Source organism: Leuciscus leuciscus (genome assembly GCF_965113295.1).
Source record: "Leuciscus leuciscus genome assembly, chromosome: 7".
In the NCBI taxonomy this organism is placed as follows: domain Eukaryota; kingdom Metazoa; phylum Chordata; class Actinopteri; order Cypriniformes; family Leuciscidae; genus Leuciscus; species Leuciscus leuciscus.
Window position 1 is genome coordinate 2,192,674 of NC_138731.1, and position 15,307 is coordinate 2,207,980.

Sequence of the window (15,307 nt, forward strand, 5' to 3'; positions counted from 1 at the left end):
TCCTCAGCAGGAAACATATCTGCATGTTGCCAGTGTACTTCCTTACATACCCACGAGGTAGGCGGAGTTACGCATGCAAATTCCGCAGACCCATGGCATTTCCACTGCCATTGGCTCGTTTTGTAATATTCGAAGGTGATAGGCTTCTAAGCGAAACCTCCATTTCCTCGTCACTGACGTAACGTACGTAACCGAGACGTTCTCTTGATTCTCTGCCTTTCCTCGGATTTCTCTCTTTGCCTCAGTCCTGATCTGTTATTGTTTGGATAGTTTGTCTGTGAATGACCCTTGCCTGTTATCTAGATTATGTTTTTGGATTACCCTTTCAAAATAAATACTGCATATGGATCCTCAACCTTCGTGTCTCAGAGCAGTATGTCCTATTGAAGTTCTGTTATATAACAGGAGAAATGACTAAAGATGCACTTAACAACAAGAAAGGTCATGATTGTCAAAAATAAGCCTATTATATTAATAAGACTACAAAAAAATTTACTATTTGGACTATTTGGTTGAGAAAGCAGTTTTAGCTAGTTTGTGAATTAAACTCATCCGTCCTTTAATGCAAGATGTGTGACCCTGGACCACAAAACCAGTCACATGGGTACATTTTTTTAAATAGAAATGTATACATAATCTGAAAGTTGAATAAATAAGCTGCCCACTGATGTATGGTTTGTTAGGATAGGACAATATTTGGCCGAGATACAACTATTGAAAATCTGGAATCTGACGGTGCAAAAAAATCTAAACATTGAGAAAATCTCCTTTAAAGTTGTTCATTTATGTTGGCGATTGTGCTGCTTTCACTCACAGAAGCAAATGTTTGATATATTTACGGTAGGAAATTTACAAAATATCTTAATGGAACATGATCTTTACTTAATATCCTCATGATTTTTGGCATAAAAGAAAAATGGATAATTTTGACCCATACAATGTATTGTTGGCTATTGCCACAGATATACCCGTGTGACTCGACTGGTGACGTGATCCAGGGTCACATTAGTGACAACAAATGTACACCAAACAAATTCATCAGCAGCTGCTGACTGAAGATCATAGATTATAGATGTTATGGTTATGTGAGAATCATGAGGAAACAAAGAAAGCAACAGATCAGATGCCTGACCCAGCTCCACCTGATCAACAATGTGGGCCATCATCGGTAATGAAAGAATTGTAAAGAGCATATTTGTACAAATGGACACAACAGACTCGCCACACCCAGAACATCATATATAACCTGTGTTGTGTTCAGATGTGTGTGTATTCATGCTCATCACACTGTTCTCACACCAGGAAAAACATCAAGGTATGTGTGTCTTTAATGACTTTGAGTTAGTGAACTTCATATGATCAGCTGTCATAAGGTCTACAGAGATATAAAGAAACATTTAGGTGAGTGTTTGTGCTTGTTATAGCTTTTAACAAGGTTGTGCTGTTATATCTTTAATTATCTTCATAATAGAATATGGCTTATTAAGTAACTGCATGGAAATTAAGTAATTCCAGGTCTTGAGCACATTACCACATCAGTTCACTAAACTACTAAACTACTGAACTACTAAACTACTGAACTACTAAACTACTGAACTACTAAACTACTGAACTACTAAACTACTGAACTACTAAACTACTGAACTACTAAACTACTGAACTACTGAACTACTGAACTACTAAACTACTGAACTACTGAACTACTAAACTACTGAACTACTAAACTACTGAACTACTGAACTACTGAACTACTAAACTACTGAACTACTAAACTACTGAACTACTGAACTACTAAACTACTGAACTACTGAACTACTAAACTACTGAACTACTAAACTACTGAACTACTAAACTACTGAACTACTGAACTACTGAACTACTAAACTACTGAACTACTGAACTACTAAACTACTGAACTACTGAACTACTAAACTACTGAACTACTAAACTACTGAACTACTGAACTACTAAACTACTGAACTACTGAACTACTGAACTACTGAACTACTAAACTACTAAACTACTGAACTACTAAACTACTGAACTACTAAACTACTAAACTACTGAACTACTAAACTACTTCTGTTATTTCAAAGACGCTTATAAAAACCAAACAGGCATAGACACTCATTCTCTCTCTCTCTCTCTCTCTCTCTCTCAAACTTTTAGTTGTAGCCGCTTTATCACCTCAGACTTTATATTAACTTCTTTATCTAAAATTCAATGACATATCATCAATTATTGCTTACATATTAAAGTCGATATTTTGATTGATTGATTTTAAATATACTTGAACAAAGTAATTTTATTTAACATTTTCCGTTTGAATTGTGCACATTTAAGTTTAATTTAGTTTAGTTTAGTTTAGTTTAGTTTAGTAGTTTAGTTTAGTTTAGTTTAATTTAGTTTAATTTAGTTTACTGCATCAGAAGCAAGAATCTGAAATGACAGTGAGAAATAAATGTTAGTTAAACTTGAATCTGAATAAAAGTTAGTGTTGAATCTCAGCTCACTTTCTAAAATTATATTGGTAACTCTTTACAATAAGGTTCATTAGTTAACATTAGTTAACATTAGTTTACTACATTAGTTAACATGAACTAAGAATGAACAATACTTCTACTGCATTTATTAATCTTAGTTAATATTAATTTCAACATTTACTAATACGTTATTAAAATCAAAGGTTGTATTTGTTAACATTAGTTACTGCACTGTGAACTAACATGAACAAACAATGAACAGCTGGATTTATATTAACTAACATTAACGAAGATTAATAAATACTGTGACAAATGTATTGCTCATGTTAGTAAATACATTAATGTTAATTAATGAACCTTATTGTAAAGTGTTAACAATTAAATCAATTGAGTGTGTGTGTGTGTGTGTGTGTGTGTGTGTGTGTGTGTGTGTGTGTGTGTGTGTGTGTGTGTGTGTGTGTGTGTGTGTGTGTGTGTGTGTGTGTTTACAGTAAACTTCACAAACAACAGCAAAACATCTTCCTCATAATGGCAGAAAGTGCTGACATCACAGTTCTCTCCTGGAATATTAATGGCCTGAAAGCAAAACTTAAGACGAAGCAGCTTAAGAAGGAGGAGCGTAAAACTAAACTACTGAAGATCTTTGACCAATATGATGTTGTGCTTCTGCAAGAGACTAAAATTGGTAAAATGAAAGATGATAAAGATTATAATAAAAACTGGGAAATCATCACTGAGGCCTTATCAAATAAATATGCTCTAGTAAAACTGGAAGGTCAGACACTGATCAGGGAAGATGAGGGAGAAGAAGACAATCAGAAGACGATGTACATGACGTACTTCAACTCACGCATGAAAGGAGTCGCCATTCTTATCAATAAACCACACACACTTCTGACATCGTTTAGTGAGGAAGGATATTATGCTTGGGTTCATGTTGAGATTGATGAGCAGAGGTACACGTTTGTAAGCGTGTACTATCATCCTGATGCCGACGATCAGATCCGTAATCTCATGACGGAGATTTCAACAGATGGGTCAGGGGCTTTTAAAGGCAGGCTTGTAATTGGTGGAGACTTTAACACGACACTTGACCCTAAACTGGATGCGACCACAGATAACCGAGACCACGCTGCACGGAGAGAAACAGTGAATAAGTTCTTGAGTAAAGCGAACATGTCTGATGTCTGGAGATATATGCATACTGAAGATCCTGAAGATCCTGAAAAGCATACAAAGCGTGAATACACATACAAGCATCACAATGGAACACAGTCCAGATTAGACTATATTTTCATGTTGGAGAATGAGGTGAAATATCTGAAATATGTCAAAAGTTGTGAAATACTCAATGATATAGATCTGTCTGATCATTCCCCTGTGAGCCTGACTCTGAACTATAGAGACATTCAACAGCCTAGAGAAGAGTGATTAGAAAAGCTCACTATTAATAAGTCTGCAGATTAAGCTTTTGGTCTGGCACTATCTCAGAGCAAATAGTCATTCTAAGATAGGCCTATTATGCTAATGACATGTTTAAGGGTTTGTTTCAGTAATTTAATAAGCAAAGGCATTTTACCAAACAATTAATGATGGATTATTTTTAATACTTGTGTACATGCTAGTTCACTTGAAAAGTGTCTGCTAATGAATCGATAGAAATATAATCAAATAATTCTGTACTTTCAAAGATCAAAGTAGCTTTTTGTCATTTCACTTTATTTCACTTTATAATAGAGAAAATAGTGAAATCACAGGGAAATGAGCCCTTCTACAGGAGAAATATAACACTAGTGTCCAGAAGTCAGACACTCCACCTTTGATCGTTGTGATGTCATGAATGAACTTCCTGTTCTGACTCCTCCTCTTCCCTTTCCATTGGAACTGAATGGGAGAGTTAGGTTTCTTTTGACTTCTGATCATCTTTTTTAATCTTTATAGTAATTATTGCTTTTATATCTATATTTTTAACTCCAGTTAATGTGTATAATGTTATTTTACTAACCTGTGTGATTTTTTTTTGTTTTTTTTTTTGGAGATTTATTTTTGTCTTCTACAGTATGTAACGGAAAATGAATTGAAATGAAGAACTGATAAGAATGTAAATGTGTACCTTGAAATGCAATGTAAGTCGCTTTGGATAACAGCGTCTGCCAAATGCATAAAAATGTAAATGAACATGACAGCAGAAGATCTCCTTCATCTCTTTCTGGGCTATTGAGTAATTTGGAGTAAATCCGGGATGACACAAAGAAGAAACCCCAAGTTAACCGGTCAGTCTCAAACTTTGTACACACTTTTCATCACTACAGTTGTGAATCTTCACTTGTTCTTAAAAATAAGAACAAAGATGCAAATAACAAACAGTAGTACCAATATAATATAAGAAAGAAACACATGAAATTAACAATGAAAGATTAAAATATATTTTCACAATATATCCCCAATAACATTGAAAACATTTGTCTCTGTGTGTGTGTGTGTGTGTGTGTGTGTGTGTGTGTGTGTGTGTGTGTGTGTGTGTGTGTGTGTGTGTGTGTGTGTGTGTGTGTGTGTGTCTGTATGTCTGTGTCTGTCTTTAGTGGAGATTACTGTTAGAAAAACCCATTTAAAATGAAAGTGAGCAGATGAGTGATCCTCTGCTGCCATCTGCTGGTTACAATCATAATTCTACTCATTGATATAGTTGTAATATCAATCAAATGATATACTTTTCACAGTATATCATACTTTTAAGCATTATAAAATCACTATTATAACATTCACATTTTGTCAGAGTTCATCACGTTATCTGTACTGAGCTACTGAGCAACATTTGTGCCTCATTATGATTAATGTGAAACCTGGAAATGGTGTTATACAGAGGAGATTTGCTGTAAACATTTTGTTACCCATCATTTAGATCAAATATCTGTATCTACAATAAAATGTGTGTGCATGTGTGTAAGCAAGCTTAGTGTGTATCAAGTATTATCAAGCCTGTGTGTGTTTTAGCGTATTCTTCTTTGTGCATATTTTAAGGTGTCAGCCCTACATTTCAGGTCGACATAAACCCCAACAGCATAGATGCCATAACGGTCTTAAAACGCTGATAATTGCTGATAAAAAAAATAAAAATAATAATAATTTTGACGCTGCTATGAATGGAACAGTGAGTATACTGTGTAAATCATGCAAACAATGATGTGATATATACATAATTTTTTTAATGGGAAAAATAAAAAATGGCAAGGACATGAGTTATATTTTAAGTTCACAACATAATTTCGGGAGGAGTGAACCCATCAAATCTTTCATTTAACTGTCGCTCACCTTGCTCTGGCATCAGCTGCTCTGGCATCATCCGGAAGTTTCCATTACCAAGACATGTCGGATCTTCCGGAGCTCCAGCTATTCCCATCAGATGCCGAACTCTCCAGCGTCCCAGAGACGCCAGCTTTTCATCCTCAACCCAGACCAGGTCGTTCCACCTCGGATCGTTATCCACCGTCAGCTGAAGCGCTCGCACAAGCCGCGGTCAAGAAGATCGCGTTCTCCTCCTCCTTCATCAAGACAGTCAGCTTCCTCTGTCTCTCGTTCTCCTGCTTCTCCTCCTCAGACTTCATGTCTACCTACCCGTAGACCCCTTTAGACCCATATTTTTAAAATGGACCATAAACAGCCTCTGTCAAGCACTCCTCCAGCCCTCCTATACCTTCACCACAAAACCCTACTCAACGCTCCTCAGCCCTTCGTTCCTCCCCACCTCATCAGAATAGCTGCCACTTCCCATAGTGACCGCTCGTACTTCCACGTCCGCTCCCGTCTCGGCTCGGGCAGCAACAGAGGCCGCCGAACATAATCCCGCAGCGAATCCTGCTCCAAATAACTCTCCCGCTCCTTGTCAAGGCTCCAGATCCTCAAGGTAATCCCTTTTCAATCAATTTCTTTTCCCTCTGTTTCTACTGTTCATCTTAATTCCCACAAAGGGGTAGAATCCGGCGTGAGGCTGCCTCCACTGAATATTCCGTCCCCCTACCTTTTCCCTCTCCTTCTGGCAAAGACCACAGCGTGAGGATGCCTCTGCAGTCGGTCCCACTTCTTTCTTTTCCTCCTATTTCTCATTCTCATACCTCTGCAACCTACACTGGTCAGGAGGCAGACACTTCAGCAAGAACACCTCCACTCCAGCCACTCTCTCGCACAACTTTCACATCTTTCAGGTGCAGATCGTAGCGTGAGGATGCCACCACATTCTGTCCCAGATTTTTCTTTTCCTCCTATTTCCAACTCTTTTCCACCTGTAACTCATTCTAGCCAAGAAGTACAGTAGCCCAGGAACCTCCACCAGTATCTTCTCAACTTCTCTCTCTAATCCTAGCAGGTGCAGACATCCATCTACCTTCTCTCCTTACATCAGTTCCTACCAATGAATCCCATCGCTCTTTCGAATTCGGTCCCTTAAAGGAACACTCCACCGTTTTTTGAAATAGGGCTTATTCACCTTCTTTCCTACATTTAGATAGGTGGCCAAATGCATTTTTGTCTCAGTGCATGCATTGTTTTAGTTTGACAGGGTCGGCGCTAGCTTAGCTTAGCATAATGAATGGAATCCTTTGTTGCCAGCTAGCATGTCCTGAGTAAAAGTGATATAAAAAATTTAAAAAACCCACCTAATTACTTCTTGTGGCCTGCATATTCACAACAAGTACAAATAGCGATGCAGATTAACACTAGACGATTTCCTATGCAGATATTGACTTGGGACTATATTAGGGGGAAGCACAGGTGAAGCACTGCTACTTGGGCGCAGAGATATCACGCCCAAGTAGCAGTGCTTCGCCTGTGCTTCCCCCTAATATAGTCCTTAATATATAAGTCAATATCTGCCTAGGAAATCGCCTAGTGTTAATCTGCATCACTATTTGTACTTGTTGTGAATACGCAGGCCACAAGAAGTAATTAGGTGGGGTTTTTTATTTTTTTTTATCACTTTTACTCAGGACATGCTAGCTGGCAACAAAGGATTCCATTCATTGTGCTAAGCTAAGCTAGCGCCGACCCTGTCAAACTAAAACAATGCATGCACTGAGACAAAAATGCATTTGCCCACCTATCTAAATGTAGGAAAGAAAGTGAATAAGCCCTATTTCAAAAAACGGTGGAGTGTTCCTTTAACCATACACCTTAAAGACTCCATCCCCACTACCAAACGAGTACTCCCCTTTTCAGAATTCTGCATAGCTTTCAGCAGATTAACAGAAGTCACATGTGCCGTCTTTTCCACAAGACATAAAGAGCTAAACGAATATCTCTCCATCATAGCCAAACTCAGCCTCTCTTTCGGTGGTAGTCACTTTTACACAAACTATAAACTTTTTTTCGCAAAATGTGCTCCTCGCATCACTCATTGGAATCAGTGCCCATATTGAGGGATCTCAACCTCGAACTTTACACCAAAGTGTTCCTGGGCTGTCGAAGTCTCTCCTGCGCCATTTGCAGATCGACTACTCACACAACTTCATCTTGTCCCCAAGTAACACCGGATTCCCCAACCCTTCCAAGTCCACATCACACGTCCCCCGTTCCAGGAGCGAACGCAGCATTCAGCCCATCAGTTTCAACTCAGGGAATCAAGTTTGTAACAACTTTAATTACTTTAAAGTTATGTGTTAGACAACGTTGCCGAATTCTTCACATTTGCAGTTATTGTGGCGGAGCTCATGCCCATCAAATTCAGCAAATCATAATCAAAATCTCAAAAAGTATCTCTCTTCCCCTATCATCATTTCCTCTCTAGCAAATGCAAATTAGTACAATAGCTCATTTCAGGTTTGAAAGAAGGTTTCGATCCAGGCTTGGAAAGCCAACCAAATTCCAGTTTCTACAGTCAGCCTCAGCCCAACCAGACTCAGCAGAGACCCTCATTACAAAGAAGTCGATTCCGGCTTCATGATCAGTCCTTTCGGTTCCCCAGTCTTCAAACTTTTCAGAATAAATCTTACAGGAATAGCCACCAGGAAATTCTCAGGCAAAAAACACTTTAATAATCGACCTTTCTGCCCCACACGGCAAACCTCTTCCACATCAGACAAGCCCACCAAACTCTCTCATCCTCATCAACCTCGCTGCTTACCAAGCCCCACAGGGCCCTCCCATCCGGATGCAGTGAGGGCTCTCCCGTTCGGATCGCAGTGTGGGCTCTCCCATCCGGATGCAGTGAGGGCTCTCCCGTTCGGATCGCAGTGAGGGCTCTCCCGTTCGGATCGCAGTGAGGGCTCTCCCGTTCGGATCGAAGTGTGGGCCCTCCTGTTTCGTCTAAGACGAGCGCTTTCATGTCCTATGTTTTCGTGGGCTCTCCCTTTCCGGATCGCATTGGTTGGATCACATTTATTGGTCTAAATCCTTAGGCTGGGGCCGTGTAAAATAATTAAATTAAATAAAAATAATCTCTTGAACGGTATCCTCACTTCCCCTTTCCTTCTCTTCATTTTCCCTAAGATCTCTCTGTCTCTCCCTTCCACCAGGATCATCAGCCTCATACACTAAGTAAAGGGGAGTACTAGTGTTACTGGAAATTTAAACTAAAACAAAAAATCAAAGTATTATATTTATGACAAAATATTGTTGTTTTTATCTTAAAATTACTTAAATATCCAACATTTAGCAACACTATATTTCATACAATATGTTTATTTTTTTTATCTTATTTCTGATGTGTGATCATTGCACCACAGCTAGTGCTAGGTTGACGGTCTCCACCTTCATTTGATAAAAAAAAAAGGAAAAAAAGTTTTAAACCTCACAAATGGGCAGACATCATTTTCTAAATTGTCTAATAAAATGTTATTGCATTATTGTTTGTTGATGTCTGCACTATCACTCCTGTCTCCCTGCTCCCAGTACCACATAAATGTTAATATTTGTCTGCTAAATTACTAATGTAACTTTACACTAAACAATATTAATCTCCTTGAGCATACAGTATTTTGAGTGACTAATAGGGGCGCTACCGCTAACATTTGCTAGCATTTCAATACTAAGTTAACGAAGAGAAAAGTAGAGTATTTACAGATGAAACTGACCTGCACTTGAAGCCCTGAACAGGTCATTCATTTTGCAACATTTTGCTGCTTGTTCTCTGAGTGATTTCTTTTTCGTTGTCCTTTCCCTCTCTGCTCCACCTGGCCGTTTTCTCTCCATCATCGGATGATACTCGCATTTTCTGTTTAACTGTTTGGCTGAGGCTTCAGTAGAATCGTAGCCTTGCCAGTCAAGACTAACAGATTCATGATTTTATTTTATTATAATAATTTTATTGAATGACGAATTCGAAAAATAATCACTGGTAAAGGTTGTAATATAAAATAATAATAAATAAATAAATAAATAAAACGCTGGCTGGCAGCAGGCCAAATTAGTCGGTGGTGATCCTTCATGTTATATAATAGCGGCCCCCGTGTTCTCATGCGATTGTAACTTACTAAACCAGATCTTTATTCGCAGTGTGAGCCCTTCAGTCGGGCGCAGTGGGAGCTCTCCCTTTCCGAATCGCAGTGTGATCCTTCATGTTATATATCATGGAGGCTCTCCCGTTTGTATCGCAGTGTGGGCCCTCCTATCCGAACAGCGGACTGGAGGAACCGGGAATTCGTCTCCTGCAGGAGCAACTTTGAGCGTCACTGTGCTTGCTCACGACCTAGGTTGATAAATGCAGCAGCGAGATACACACAACTCCCCATTCAAACTTCCGCCAGAGATGTCCTGTCCAAGATGGCGCCTGTGTTTGGCATTGCCGCTGTGGCTGGAGGATCGTTTCGTCTTGTTTTATTTATTTTATGTGCTTTTCTGTTATTAAGTTTGTCCTCCTATGATGTGTCTGCCGTGTGGGTGTATGATCGCCAAACGTTGATCATGATTCGCTCATCTGTGACCAAGTGTGGCGGCTTTTGTACTTGGAGTGGCTTGGGCGAATCAACCCTATATCGCTGTCCACCTGCATTGGCTGCCTGCATGCGGGAAGGAGAGGGACCTAAGAGATGTACTAAGAAGCGGAGGAGAAGAAGAGGAAAAAGGGCTGGGAGACAGGTGCTCCTCAGGAAACTTTGGAGGTTGGAGCAATGCTATGCTGTTTCCAGATTGCCGTGTCTTCGCCCCTTGGTTCCGAATGTCTTCAGTGGTCCGTTTCCTTTGCCCCTGAGAGTTTCTTCGACCGGTCGCGGTGTATGCGACGAGCATTTGAGGCCGCTGTTGCGTACTTCTGTTTCTGCTCCTGGTGGGAGATCCGCACCGCTTAAGATGGCTTTGCTGAACGTTCGATCAGTCAGAAACAAGGCATTTCTACTCAATAAACTATTCACTTACAAAAACTTGGACTTTATGTTTTTGACGGAGACATGGCAACGGAGTATGGAGTTTTCCCATCTGATTGAGCTCTGTCCTGCGGAATGTTCATTCATCAGCACACCAAGGCTCGTGGGCCGCGGGGGTGGACTTGCTGCTGTTTATAAAATCTGTTTATTTGCCAGTTGATGAACTCCAATACGTACTCGTCCTTTGAATTACAGATGTCTAAGGTTGGTCGATTAAATTCTTTTTATTGTATTCTTGTTTATCGGCCTCCCGGGATTTTGGGTCCTTTTCTGAGTGATTTTACTGACTTTTTATCCTCTATTATTAAGTTGAATAGAGTTATTATTGTCGGTGATTTTAATATTCATGTGGATAATGCTGCATGTAATATTGTTTTAAATTTTTTTAATTTAATGGATACTTTTAATTTTGTTCAACATGTCTCTGGTCCTACACATGATAAAGGACACTTGCTTGATTTAGTGTTTTCTCATGGTTTAAATATTGACGATGTGTGTACAGAAGATGTCTTTGTTAGTGACCATAAATGTGTTTTATTTAATCTTGAGTGTAACGAAAATCCACCGCCAGTTAAGCGAGTGTCTTGTTCTCGCATGATTACCCAAGTTGCTGTTGAGAATTTCTTGACTGCTTTTGACATTTTTTCAAATGACATTGACAGTTCTGTACAGTCGTTTAATGATCACTGCACTGTTCTATTGGATAAAGTGGCTCCATTTAGGAAACGGAATATTTCCGTGGTTAAGACTTCTCCATGGATAACTGATGCCATTCGCAGTCTCAGACGCGTGTGTCGGAAGACTGAACGCTTGTGGAAATCTACGCGGCTCCAGGTTCATCGTCTGTATTTTAAAGAGTTACTGTCTGATTTACATGAGATGATTAAGGTGGCCAGCGCGCTGTATTTTAAAAATTTGATTTCAACTTGTAAAAGGAAGCCCAAGATTTTGTTTGACACTGTTAAGAGCCTTGTGTCGCCTGTTACATCATCTGTACCTTCTTTTTCTAATGATGATTGTAATAATTTTTTATATAATTTTGTGGGTAAGGTTATGGCTGTCAGGGCTAGTATTTTACCATTAGTTATTTCCCCTGTAATTATTACAGAGCGGCCCGCAATTTTAAGCTCTTTTCAGTCAATTTCTTTTAATGATCTTATTAAGATAGTTTGTACGATGAAACCTTCTCAGAGTCCGGTGGATGTTTTGCCTGCTTCTGTGGTCAGAGAAACTATTACATCCATTGGTCCATGTTTAGTCTCAATTATTAACCTTTCTCTCAAGCTGGGCCAGGTCCCGAGGTGTTTTAAACACGCTGTTGTTCAACCTCTCTTGAAAAAGAGTAATCTTGATGTTACTTCGCTAAACAACTATAGGCCAATCTCTAAATTGCTCTTCATTTCTAAAATTCTGGAGAAGGTTGTAGCAATACAGTTGAATGATATTCTGGAGACTCATAATATTTATGACAAATTTCAATCAGGTTTTCGTAAAAATCATTCTACTGAAACTGCCTTACTTAGGGTATCAAATGATATTTTGATGGCCACAGATGCGGGGGAATGTTCCCTGTTGGTTATGTTAGATCTCAGCGCAGCGTTCGACACTGTGGATCACTGCACTCTGATTAATAGATTACGCTGTTTAGTAGGTATTTCGGGTTCGGCTCTGGACTGGTTTTCATCTTATTTGTCCGACAGGACTTTTTCGGTATCTGTTGGATCCTTTATGTCTGATTCTGCATTTTTGTCCTGTGGGGTGCCACAAGGTTCTGTGCTGGGCCCTTTGTTGTTTAATTTGTATATGCTTCCTCTTGGACAGATCATTAATAGTTTTAAAACAATATCTTATCATTTATATGCAGATGACATTCAGTTACTTTTTTCGTTCAAACCTGATAGTCTAGATAAACTGTCAGTTCTACAGGACTGTTTAGTCTCCATTAACAAATGGATGGCAAACAATTTTTTGCAACTTAATAAGGATAAAACTGAATTGATGATCTTTGCTCCTGACAATATTATACCTAAGATTAAGCAGGTTTTGGGGGTTTCAGCCACCTCAGATTGTAGTGAAATGAGAAATCTGGGTGTCTGCCTGGATAGAGCCATATGTTTTAACAGTCATATAAAGTCTGTAGTTCGCTCATGTTTTTACCATCTTAGGAACATTGCTCAGATTAGATCGGTAGTCTCAAGAAAAGAGATGGAGATGCTTGTTCATGCCTTCATCTCGTCAAGATTGGACTACTGTAATGTTCCGTACACTTGTTTGAATAAGTCTTCTATGCAGCGACTACAAGTTGTACAAAATGCTGCAGCAAGGCTTTTGACTGGTACCAGTAAGTGGTCTCATATAAGACCTGTTCTCAAGGACCTTCATTGGCTTCCAGTTGAATTCAGAGTGCAGTTTAAAATTTTAGTTATCACTTATAGAGCCCTGCACGGCCAGGCACCTCTCTATATTCAAGATCTTTTACACAAACATTCACCGGGTCGGCTCTTACGGTCTTCTGGTATGGACCTTCTAATTGTCCCTAGAACTCGTCTAAAGACTAAAGGGGACTGTGCCTTTTGTACTGTGGCACCGAGGCTTTGGAACTCACTTCCATTAGCACTGAGAACTAAGGATTCTGTCAGTTCTTTTAAAAAACATCTGAAGACGCATCTTTTTGGGCTTGCTTTTATTTGACAGCATTGGTTACTTGTGTTTTTGTGTTTTGTGTGTTGTTTTGTTAGATCTATTTTTTGCATGTCTGATCTTTTCTTTTAATTAACAGTTTGTAAAGCACTTTGTGACTTTTTGTCTGTGAAAGGTGCTATATAAATAAATTTTACTTACTTACTTACTTACAGAGTCCATCTACTATTATCCCTCTCCTCATATCTTATTTCCTTACTCTTTTGGAGGGGTGCGGGGGTTCTAACGTACTAAACCGGATCTTCAGTCCGAACTACCGCGACCAGTTTCGACTTTCTTTTCCAGCTTGCTGTACTAAATTTAATTTGTACTATTTGGGGGGTATCTCTCAGCTGGAGCTGAAGCTGCTTCCTCGAGCCCCTCCACTGCGGACAGCTAGCCAAGTACGCTTAACCTTATTAGCTTAAAGATTATATGGGCAAAGGAACTCGTGAAGTGAAGTTCACAACGTAATTTCGGGAGGAGTGAACCCATCTAATCTTTCAGTTAACTGTCGGAGCACATCAGCAGCCGCTCACCTTGCTCCGGCATCAGCTGTTCTGGCGTCCCTCCTCCTCCCCAGCTCCACCTGCATCATCTAGGCATCTCGCTACCAGACTCATCATCCGAGCATTAGCAGTCCCACTGGGGGGTTTATCTCAGCTGGAGCTGAAGCTGCTTACTCGAGCCCCTCCACTGCGGACAGCAAGACAAGTACACTTAACCTTATTAGCTTAAAGATTATATGAGCAAAGGAACTCCTGAAATTAAATATTCTCATGTTACATGGCAAATTTCACATCCATTAATGCAAGTGGTCTGAAAGGAAACTTAATATTATCCAGTTAAAAAATAAAGTTTAGCTTTATTTTGAAACATTGCAAGAACTACAGACATCTACAATCACTCCTTTAAATTTAAATATACATGTTTGACCTCTTCTTTATTTGTGATTATGTCATGACTGATCATATTTAATGTTCGTTAATCATCTTCATCTGATCAAATACATCTATACTCATTTTCATCTGATCAAATACATCTATACTCATCTTGATCTGATCAAATACATCTATACTCATCTTCATCTGCAGTAAAGACAGAAAGCCCAGAGCAAGAGTCGCTGCGGGAAGCAGAAAGTGGACGACTTCAACAATGTTAACATTCAAACATTAAAGGTAAGATTAAAAAAAAGGAGAGAAATTAATACTTTTATTCTGAAAGGACACATTAAATTGATCAAAAGTGACAGTGAATATATTTATAATGTTACAAAAGATTTATATTTAATACATGCTTTAATATATACATTTAACGAATGCAAATAAATACTGTTCACTGAACTTTCTATTCATCAGACAATCCTGAGAAATAAAATGTATGACGGTTTCCACAAAAATATGAACCATTTTCAACACTGATAATAATCATAAATGTTTCTTGAGGATCAAATCATCATATTAGAGTGATTTGTGAAGGATCATGTGACACTGAAGACTGGAGTAATGATGCTGAACATTCAGCTTTGATCACAGGAATAAATTACACTTTACTAGATATTCACATAGAAAACAGTCATATTACAGTTTTTTAAAATTGCTTAGATTTCTGAAACTATGGCTCATTTTTGCAAAACTCACACTAAAGCCACAACACACACACACACACACACACACACACACACACACACACAACATGCAAAACATCACACATCTCTAAAGCAAACACCTCATTCAAAACTATTTGAACTCTTCTACAAATTGTGTTTTGTATAGTAACTTTACACACAAGCCA

The 15,307-nt window shown here is 38.9% G+C and overlaps 2 long non-coding RNA genes across 4 annotated transcripts; both read left to right on the forward strand.

Annotated features, from left to right (window-relative positions):
- Positions 1-985: 985 nt before the first annotated feature.
- LOC309502199 lies at positions 986-3,239 on the forward strand. The gene is made up of 2 exons (XR_014207182.1): positions 986-1,315; positions 2,975-3,239. It is a non-coding gene; the product is annotated as an uncharacterized lncRNA (long non-coding RNA).
- A 48-nt stretch (positions 3,240-3,287) lies between these two features.
- Positions 3,288-14,717, forward strand: LOC309502202. 3 transcript variants are annotated; one of them, XR_014207185.1, is made up of 3 exons: positions 3,288-5,017; positions 5,066-6,387; positions 14,608-14,717. It is a non-coding gene; the product is annotated as an uncharacterized lncRNA (long non-coding RNA). The 3 variants fall into 3 exon arrangements; XR_014207186.1 differs by lacking the exon at positions 14,608-14,717 and adding an exon at positions 9,969-10,120; XR_014207187.1 differs by lacking the exon at positions 14,608-14,717 and having other exon boundaries at positions 3,288-5,015; positions 5,066-5,578.
- The last annotated feature ends 590 nt before the right edge of the window (positions 14,718-15,307 follow it).